Here is a 9,493-nt window from a genome sequence, read left to right on the forward strand (position 1 = left end):
GCTGCTCAATTCACAATAGCTAGATTGTGGAACCAACCAAGATGACCTTCAATTGATGAATGGATAAAGAAACTGTGGTATATATACACAATGGAATATTACTCAGGCATAAAGAAGAACATAATTATGGCATTTGCTGGTAAATGGATGGAGTTAGAGAATATCATGCTAAGTGAAATAAGCCAAGCCCAAAAAAACAAAGACCAAATGTTTTCTCTGATAAGTGGTTGATGATACATAATGGAGGGGGGCAGGCAAGAGAATAATGGAGGAACTTTGGATGGTGTAGAGGAAAATGGGGCAGGAGGGGTGGGGAGAGGAAAGATAGTGGACTGAGACAGACAGTATTACCCTATGTATATGTATGATTACATGAATGGTGTGAATCTACATTGTGTACAACCATAGGAATGAAAAGTTGTACCCCATTTGTGTACAGTGAATCAAAATGCAGTCTGTAAAATTAAATTTTTTTTAAAAAGGCAAAAATTTTTTTAGTTGTCAATGAGCCTTTGTTTTTTATTTATATGTAGTTCTGAGAATCGAACCCAGTGCTTCACAATGCTAGGCAAGTGCTCTACCACTGAGCCACAACTCCAGCCCCTAAAGTAGATAATTTATTTTGTCCTACTGACAGATTCTTTTGAGGTTTACTAAGTCTTGAGAGTGCGCCCCCAGTGAACCTGTAAAGGATATCTGTTACTTTTCTTGAACTACACCCTTTTACTTTATTCTGGTAAACAGTTATCTGTTCTTCCTAAGGGCTTCCATTCTATGAAGTCCCACTGGATCTGTCAAACAAAGGGAATGCACATGAGTAAAACTGTGCAGATTCCTTCCCACTACAGTCTGCAGATTTGCATCCCATCTAGCTGTAAATCTCTCTCAAAGGATCTGAAACCTGAGTAAGTCACACAGAATTTGGAGCAGAGGCATTTCAAGGCTAGTGTTCTATGGAGATTCTCCATGAGTTCTGACTATGAGAGATCCCAGAGCCACCCTGATTCTTGAACTTCCAAAGTTCTTGAATTTTCCTCTGTTCCTCTGCTTCTGAAACTGTGGAGTATACATTCAACTCATTCCCTAGTCTGGCCAAAACTCACTAGGGACAGTATTTGTTCTGGGCAGCCAAGAACCTCAGTGTTATACATATTATTTTCTCCTACCAAGACCCTCCCATAGGAGTCTCTTAACAAATGAGTTAATTGTATATTCTTGGGTCCCATAAGCAAAAAGTTTGAAATGATTTCCAAAATAAAATTCTCACATCTATCTGATGCAGGTAGGGAACAATGCCACTTCAGAGCTAAAAATGTCAAAGAACAGATGCTGATTATTGGGGCAGGCCCCAAATAGCTGTAGTTAGGCTCCCTTGCTTAGACTTTCAGTGGGCTATGTTATGTTTTTAGTGTGAAGCCAGGGTTGGGAACCAGCTATCTTATGGTTAGTCAAGGCCAGAAGCACTGATTCCACGTATATACTCAAGGGCATGAAAGGTAACTTGTGAGAATATGCCCCCAACCCCTTATGTAACCTGTTGGCAGTGTGCCTTCTATGTTTGGCCTGCATATAAAAAGGAGGTATGTAAATGGGCATGGGAGAGGGGCAAAAATGGAACTGGCTGGGAGCTGAAGCTGGGAGCTAGCTAATAGCTATAGCCACCACTGAATAAAGCATGTCTGCTATCCTAAGTGCATCTTGCATCTCCTTCCACTGGCCAAACCCTGAATCTATTTCCTGGGTCAGAGCCTCTGCACAATACTAATGTATAAACCAACTCTGGAATAAATCAAATGGAACTTATTAGGAAAATTAAGGGCAAGGGAAAAAAAGACATGGGAAGTTTGAATTGTAGAATTTGCTTATAACCAGACTTGGATTTGTACCTGCAGAGTACTATGGCATCCAGCTAACATGGAGCTGGAGAGTGAGTGAGCGAGCGCAGGAGTTTTGCAAGGAAATCTTTGCCCTACTGAGCTGACACCCACCATCCAGATGGTCTTGATTTATAATCTACCAAGTTACCAATGTGATTTATCATGATTTGATAAAAGAATTTTTTAAATCCCGCTTTTTTTTTTCCTACTGGGATTAACCCAGGGGAACTTTACCACTGAGCTACATGCCTGATCCTTTTCATTTTATTTTGAAACAGGTTTCACTAAGTTGCCTCAGACATGGAATCCTCCTGCCTCAGACACCCAAATAGCTGAGATTACAGGTTTGGGACCACAGCACCTGCTTAAATCACTTTCAGTAGTAGTGTTTCAATTATGTTGTTATATGGTATGTATATATGTCTATGTAACAATTAATCACACTATTATGTATAATTATAATTCACCAATAATTTTTTTCTAAAATCGCGGGAAATTTTTCACCCCTGAACAAATACTACACAAGGAAGTTCTGTCTGTTTGCCAAAACAGTGGCTCTTCGTGGACATTCCTTATTCTGCCCTTAGTATTTATATCACTGGCACATCATTGGCATCAAATTTATACAAAGTATATTCTCCCATTCCCCTATCAGTCACAATTTTAAAATCATCTAAAGTCAGATAATTAAATTAATATTAAAATTACCATAACCTTTTTCTGTTTATATTTTCAAACATCAATACAGTTTTATTTGCTTTTCTGTTCTCCCTCAATCTTAGAAATTGCTTTTCATTAACTTTTTTCTGGTGTCTGGGAGATTTTTTATTTATGACTCCTAATTTTCTACACCTAGCAAAGAAATGATATAACAGTTTTCAAAATTTTACATGCCACACTCTAAACTGGTTTGATCATTCATGAAACTGGTATCATTCATGCTAATTGGTAAGTTTTAGGAATGACCTTTTACACTCCAGTGCAGTGAATCACCTCCTGAGGTAGGTAACCAGTGGAGATCAGCAGGGAAGCCTTATTATCAAGTCCTATGCCTAAGGAAGTTTGCAGGTGTCCCCATTACCAGTTACAAAACTTTAGTTATTTTGAACAACTACATATCTACAAATCAAAATCCACACCCCTGTAGGGAATGTTCCTCAAGCTTATCTGACAGCAGTCGCTGACACCATGGTCTAAGTAAGCCAAACATTCTGAACAGAGAAACTGAGGTAATGGTAAAGGCTTGCCACGGAATGAAGGTCTTTGCAGTTGCTGAGGCTGAGTTTGAGCTGAGGGGAGGCCTCGTTCTGACATGCATCACAGAAAGCTGTGATGTGAGCTCGCCTGCGCTGCCTTGCTTCATGCTGTGTGCTGGAGCTGCCATTCCCCCAGTCCTGTCTCAGACCTGTTGCTGGGCAGAATTGCTTAGGCATGCTTGGTTTGTTTGCACTACCTGGACCCTCGACGTATAGTTCACCTATAGGCTGACTCTGTTATACTTTAACAAGCGTGTCAACCTGATTGGATAATGTGCGACCCTAAATAAAATTAGATCTGTGCCTTCAGAGCTTGATCTCTGACGCCTGAGTAAGGGCGCTGGGTAAGGCTAGGTAAGGTAGGCGACATTCGTCCTCCGCCCTCAGCAAACCCGTTTCGGAACACCTACACACCCCTTCCCCTTTCCCTGCCCTCCACCTCCTTCTCAATTTCTGATCCTGATTATTTCCATTTTAGCATTCTGGATCAATCAATTTCAGCTCAACAAATTAGCTTCCAACTAGAAACAAAGGAAGAGTAAATAGTTGTGACAGGACATGCTAAAAAACTTTTAGTCAGCTTTCTTCACTGCTGTGACTAAAGGACCCGACCAAAACAATTGTAAAGCAGGGAAAGTTTATTTGGGGGCTCACAGTTTCAGAGGTCTCTATCCACAGACAGCAGGCTCCATTACTCGGGGTTCGAAGTGAGGTAGAACATCATGGTAGAAGAGTGTGGTCAATGAAAACAGCTCACATGGTGGTCAGAAAGCAGAGAAAGAGAGAGACTCCACTCGCCAGATACAAAATATATACCCCATAGCCACGCCCCCAATGAACCACTTCCTCTGGTCATACCCCACCTGCCTCCAGTTAACACTCAATCATATCAGGGATTAATTAAATGATTAGGTTAAGGCTATGACCCAATCATTTCTCTTCCAAACCTTGCATTGTCTCACACATGATCTTTTGGGGACACCTCACATCCAAACCATAACAACCTCTATGGTGCTTTTTTCCCCTTTTATGTAACAGTTAACATTGGCCCCAAATTACCATCATTAATAACCACAAGAGACGTTTATGGCTGATTTATCCAGAACAACTTAAAATATAGCCATACGACCATCTAGCACAGGAATAGCCATTAGCATGTGAGAGTTACCAGAGCTAGGGATGAGGAACCCAGGAGAACGATTAGACATTTACCACTGATGTGATCAGTCATCAGTACAATCACAGATTTAGAAGCAAGTGTGAAAGAATGAGATGGTGTGAATCCTGTTCTGAAGGAGATAAAGAAAAGTCCCGCAGCAAGCTGAATTGCTGCCATGAGAATGACAGGGGCAGATCCATGTTCATGTGGGAAGCAAAGCTACAAATTTTAAAAATTAGGAACAAAAGCAAATATTTATTTACAAGAAAAGAAATAAAAGAATTAAAAATTGTTAACTTCTAAAAGTTCACAGATGAGGCTGGGGTTGTGGCTCAGTGGTAGAGTGCTTGCCCAGCATATGTGAGGCACTGGGTTCAATTCTCAGCACCACATATAAATAAATGGAAAAAAAAAAAAAAAGGTCTGTCAACATCTTTATAAAAACAGATAACACAGCTTTTTAATACTATTTTTCTACTTTTTATTTATATATTCTTTGGGCACCTTTTCAAAAGACAATTTGGTTCTTTTCTTTCTTTCCTTTTTGTAGTGCTGGGGATTGAACCCAGGACCTTGTGCATGCCAGACAAGCACTCTATCAACTGAGCTATATCCCCAGCCTGCTTCTGTTTTGCAGAGAGAATAGAAAAATAATTGAATCTTTTTTCTTGATTGACTTTTTTTATTATTATTACCAATAGATACTAAAAGTTTCTTTTAATTTTGATGCTCCATTTCCAAATAAATTTTAGGATTGTTTTCCAATTTGAGAAAATTTCTCTCACTACCTCTCTTTCCCACATGACTAGTTTCTGGTTCTCTACATCTCAAACCTTGCTTTTCTCCCCTGCTCCCATTTTCAGTGCCAATGATAAGCCTACCTTACATGAGATCTCTGGGCTTGCACCTTTTAATCAAGCTGCCTGATAAGCTGCCCATGTAGGAAACCTTTCCCATACAAGGTCAGTAGCTTTAGTTCTGAAAGCCCGTGTTAGACATAAAACATGCTTCAACAGGTTTTTTATAATAGTTCTCTATAAGCAGGTTCCAAGATGTAGAAGCATTTAGAGTAACAGGCAAACTTACCTCCACTTTTAATTGTATGTTAAATGGGGTTAATTGCATGAATTTGCCAATAATTTCCTCCTCACCAGCAGTTGCTTCTTGTGGTTTTGATTTCTTCCAGGCCTTCTGAGATACCAGTGTTGACTAAATTATCCAATTATTCAGAAAACTTGATGAATCCTATTTGTTTGATCCTCTTTGTTTTAATAATCGAAGTCATACTCAGATGCTGAATAAGAAAATCATTCCTCCTTCTGCAGACCAAAATCAATTTTAAAAGGCATAACTCAGAGTGCATGTAATGAAACAGAATATCCTACATTTAAAGCAACATGTAGAAATGTAGGCAACTGTGGATGTATTCATTCATAGGAGAAATGGGGACGTTTTACCATTCATGTCATTTTATTGTCGCAAAATATTATGTTTTACCATAAACTACACAGTTTACTAAAGAATTGATAATAATTCCCAAAGTGCCTACTATAAAAGCCAGATTTTAATGCCACAAAATAAAAGCATTATTTCCATAAAGTTAATTGAAAGCATCCATTCACACTATTCTTAGCATAGTCTTTCTGATTTGTGTCCCAATGATTTTATAAAATTAAAAAACTCAATAGGCATTTTTATTCTGAATTTAATAGCTTGCAAAAAAATAGATACCTAAAAATACTTCTTTATCATTCATTTGAACCTTTAGAAAATTCTAAAAGAAAAAAATGTTTATGATTGCAAAATAAAATAAATCCTTTAAAACTCTCTTTGATTACAAATAATAGTAAAATGTCACTTAAAGGCAGCTGTCCTCGAAGTGTATTAGAATCACCCTGGGAGTTTTAAAACCCACCCCCCACCATCCAGACCACACCCCAGACAAATTAATAAGAATGTCTGTGTTTAGGGCCCAGACACCAGTATTCTTAAAGATCCCAAGTGATTCCAATGTGCACTCAAAGCTGAGAATAATGGCTTTACTGTGTATTTGTAATCAGCTGGCAGGCAAAAGCAGGCAAAAAACATTAAGAAGGTGCAGAAGAAAGCACTTCTATTTGCTATGATTTAATTCTGAGAGAAAAGCTGTACAGAGTATGAGAGTTGGGAAAAGGAGCCATTCCAGACATGACGAATGATCTGGTTTGACTACAGTAACGAAACCTGAAAGGTAGGGCAGATTCACACAATACAAAGAGTGTCCCAAAGTGGAATCCATCGTTCCAACGGTACAGGTGGGGCTTGTGAGAAAGACACCCCTCTTCAATTCCCTTCCACATCTTCCAGTTACAAAGAGATGACAATTCCAGCGCCTTTTCAGAGTTTCTCTACACCTTTTTGAAAAAAACAAGATCCAGCTTTGAATTTACAGTATAGAATGAGAACTCAATAATAATTTTATTATATATTTTAAGAGGTACTCTATAATTATGACAGTGTTGGCTTTCCATTTTTCTTCTAAAATGAAGTCATTTTAAGTTTTATTAAAAAAAATAAATATTTTTTTAAATATATTAAGTTAATGCCCAAATATTACACTGAATAAGATCACAGAAATGGGAAATAATTGTTAGAAAATAGAGCTACAAGCTGTCTGAAAACTATGGCCATAGATGTCATGTTTACTAATCTTTAGATGCAGCTCAGCTTTATCTATTTATAAATGGTCTTAAGTAAAGTGGCAATATAGATCCACACAGTTAACCTTGAATAACTCATTTACGTCAATTTTTAACAAACTTCTCATACCGGTTGTTAGCAGAATTCTGTGACTTGAGATTATAGAACTGAGGTCCACATTTCCTTGCTGCTATAAACTAAAGTCATTTCTAGCTGTTAGAAGTCACTGCATCTTTTGGCTCATGGTCTCCTTTTCCCATCTTTAAAGGCAGCAGCAGTCTCAATCAGATTCATTCTCTCTCTCTCTCTCTCTCTCTCTCTCTCTCTCCTGCCTTCCTCTTTCACTTTAAGGGTATCAGGTGAATCAACTGTCTCACGTGGACAATCCAGAACACTCTTCCCTTCTAAAATCCTTAAACTTAATCATACATGCAGAGCTCCTTTCACCATATAAGGTAATATATTCACTGGTTCTGGGGATTAGGACATCTTCGCAGGGGGGTCCTTTTTCTGCCTACCATAGTAATCATTAACCACCATAACGCTCTGTGATGGTTCATTTGAATTGTCAACTTGATTGTGTTCAGAGATGTCTAGGATTAAGAGACTTCTGGCTGTGTCTGGGAGGGTGCTTCCAAATACGATGGCATGTGAAACCACAAGCTATAGAGGGACACCCACCCTGAATGTGAGTAGCACTGTTTAATAGGTTGGGGGTCTGGACGGAACAAAAGGAGGAAGCCCTGCTGAAGCAAGCTCCTTTCTCCTCAAACATGTGCATCTATTAGTGCCGCCATTGCCAGTGAACCTCAGCCTCCAGCTTCTTCACTCTTCCAACGTGGTCTCTCAGCAGCAATTCTCCAGAGAGTTCCCAGACCTTCCATCTCAGACTGGGGCTGCATCCTTGGCTCCTCTTGTGCTGAGACGCCAGCTTCTTGGGCTGAGCAGCTAGTGCTTCCTCCAGCTGTCCAGCCTGGTAGACGGCCATTGTGGGACTATCCAGTCTCTGATCATAGAAGCCAATCTAATAAATAAATCCCCTTTTATAATCATACATATATACATCCTGATGGTCTTTTTCCTCTAGAGAACTCTGAATAGTAAAACGACTGTTTTCTTCCTTTTTAATGGGAATGTATTTTGTGGCCCAGTTTTCTCTGCCCTTCCAGGATTTGTGCAGGGAAGAGGGTAGACAGAGGAAATGGGATGAGGGACATAAAACCTGCCTCTTTAATGCACAGCTCTTTAGAATAATTGGAACTGATATCAAGGAGTTGTACCCAAAAAAACACACGAGGACCCTCATCTGCATCTGGACCTGCTTTAAATGAAAAGGTCCTGGATTTGGAGCTGATGCTGTAATAATATGATTATTTTGTAGGACCATGGAAGAAAACTGAGTATATTCTGTTTCAGGGAGAAATAGTTTCCATCAGAGAAAGGCTATGGTAGATTAAAGATGACCACAAATGCTTTGTGACTCCTCTCATCGAGAGGTGGAGTTGGCTTCCTCTGTCCTTGAATCTGATGACAGCCTTGACAAATTGTGTGTGACAGATGTGACGGGATGGAACTTCTCAGCCTATTACCGTGCCTGTTGATGATGGAATGCTAAGCAACAATGTTTGAGTGAATGAATAAGAATCTATCCTCTGTAAAATCAGAGCAGAGGATTACCTTAACTATTAATCATTTTATAAGGTCACATGGCCATTTACTGGTGGCTCTGTGCTAGGATATATGCTAAGTACTTTTGTATATGTTATAATTGCATATTATGGCAATTATATGAAATAAACACTTCATAGATTAAAACAGAGATTAAGTAATGTGTGAGAAAATACAAGAAGGTTTAGAGGAGAAATGATTGAGTTATGATAGCCTTAACCCAATCATTGGATTAATCCCCTGATGGGATTAACTGAGTGGTAATTGAAGGCAGATGGGGTGTGGCTGGAGAAGGTGGGTCAACAGAGCACAGCTTTGGATGGAGATACTTCCCCCCTTCTCTCTCTCTCTCTCTCTCTCTTTCTCTCTCTCTCTCTCTCTCTCCCCCCTGATGATTATGGTGAGTTGCTTCCCTCCCCCACACTTTTCCACCATGATGTTCAGTCTTACCTGGAGCCTGGAAGAATGGAGCCTACTGTCCATGGATTGAGACCTCTGAAACTGTGAGCCCCAAATAAACTTTTCCTTCTCTACAATTATTCTGGTCAGGTCTTTTAGTCAACGCAGTGAAAAAGTTGACTTAAACTGTAAGTGACATAATGGATATTCAAGTCCGGATTCTTCTAATACCAATAGTCCTCTTGTTTTCCTTCTTCCTTCTTTCTTCACTATTTTTAACTGCATTTTAAGTTGTAAATGGTCAAAAGAAAAACACAAACACTGCAACCCTGGGGACCCTAGTCTTCCAATTCCTCTCTTCAAAGAAAAGCACTGCTGCTAGGCTCCTGTGTCATTCTAAATACAGCCTATGCATATCCAGATGTGTGTGTGTGTGTGTGTGTGTGTGTGTGTGT

This window comes from Sciurus vulgaris (assembly GCF_902686455.1).
Source record: "Sciurus vulgaris genome assembly, chromosome: 6".
Lineage (NCBI taxonomy): Eukaryota > Metazoa > Chordata > Mammalia > Rodentia > Sciuridae > Sciurus > Sciurus vulgaris.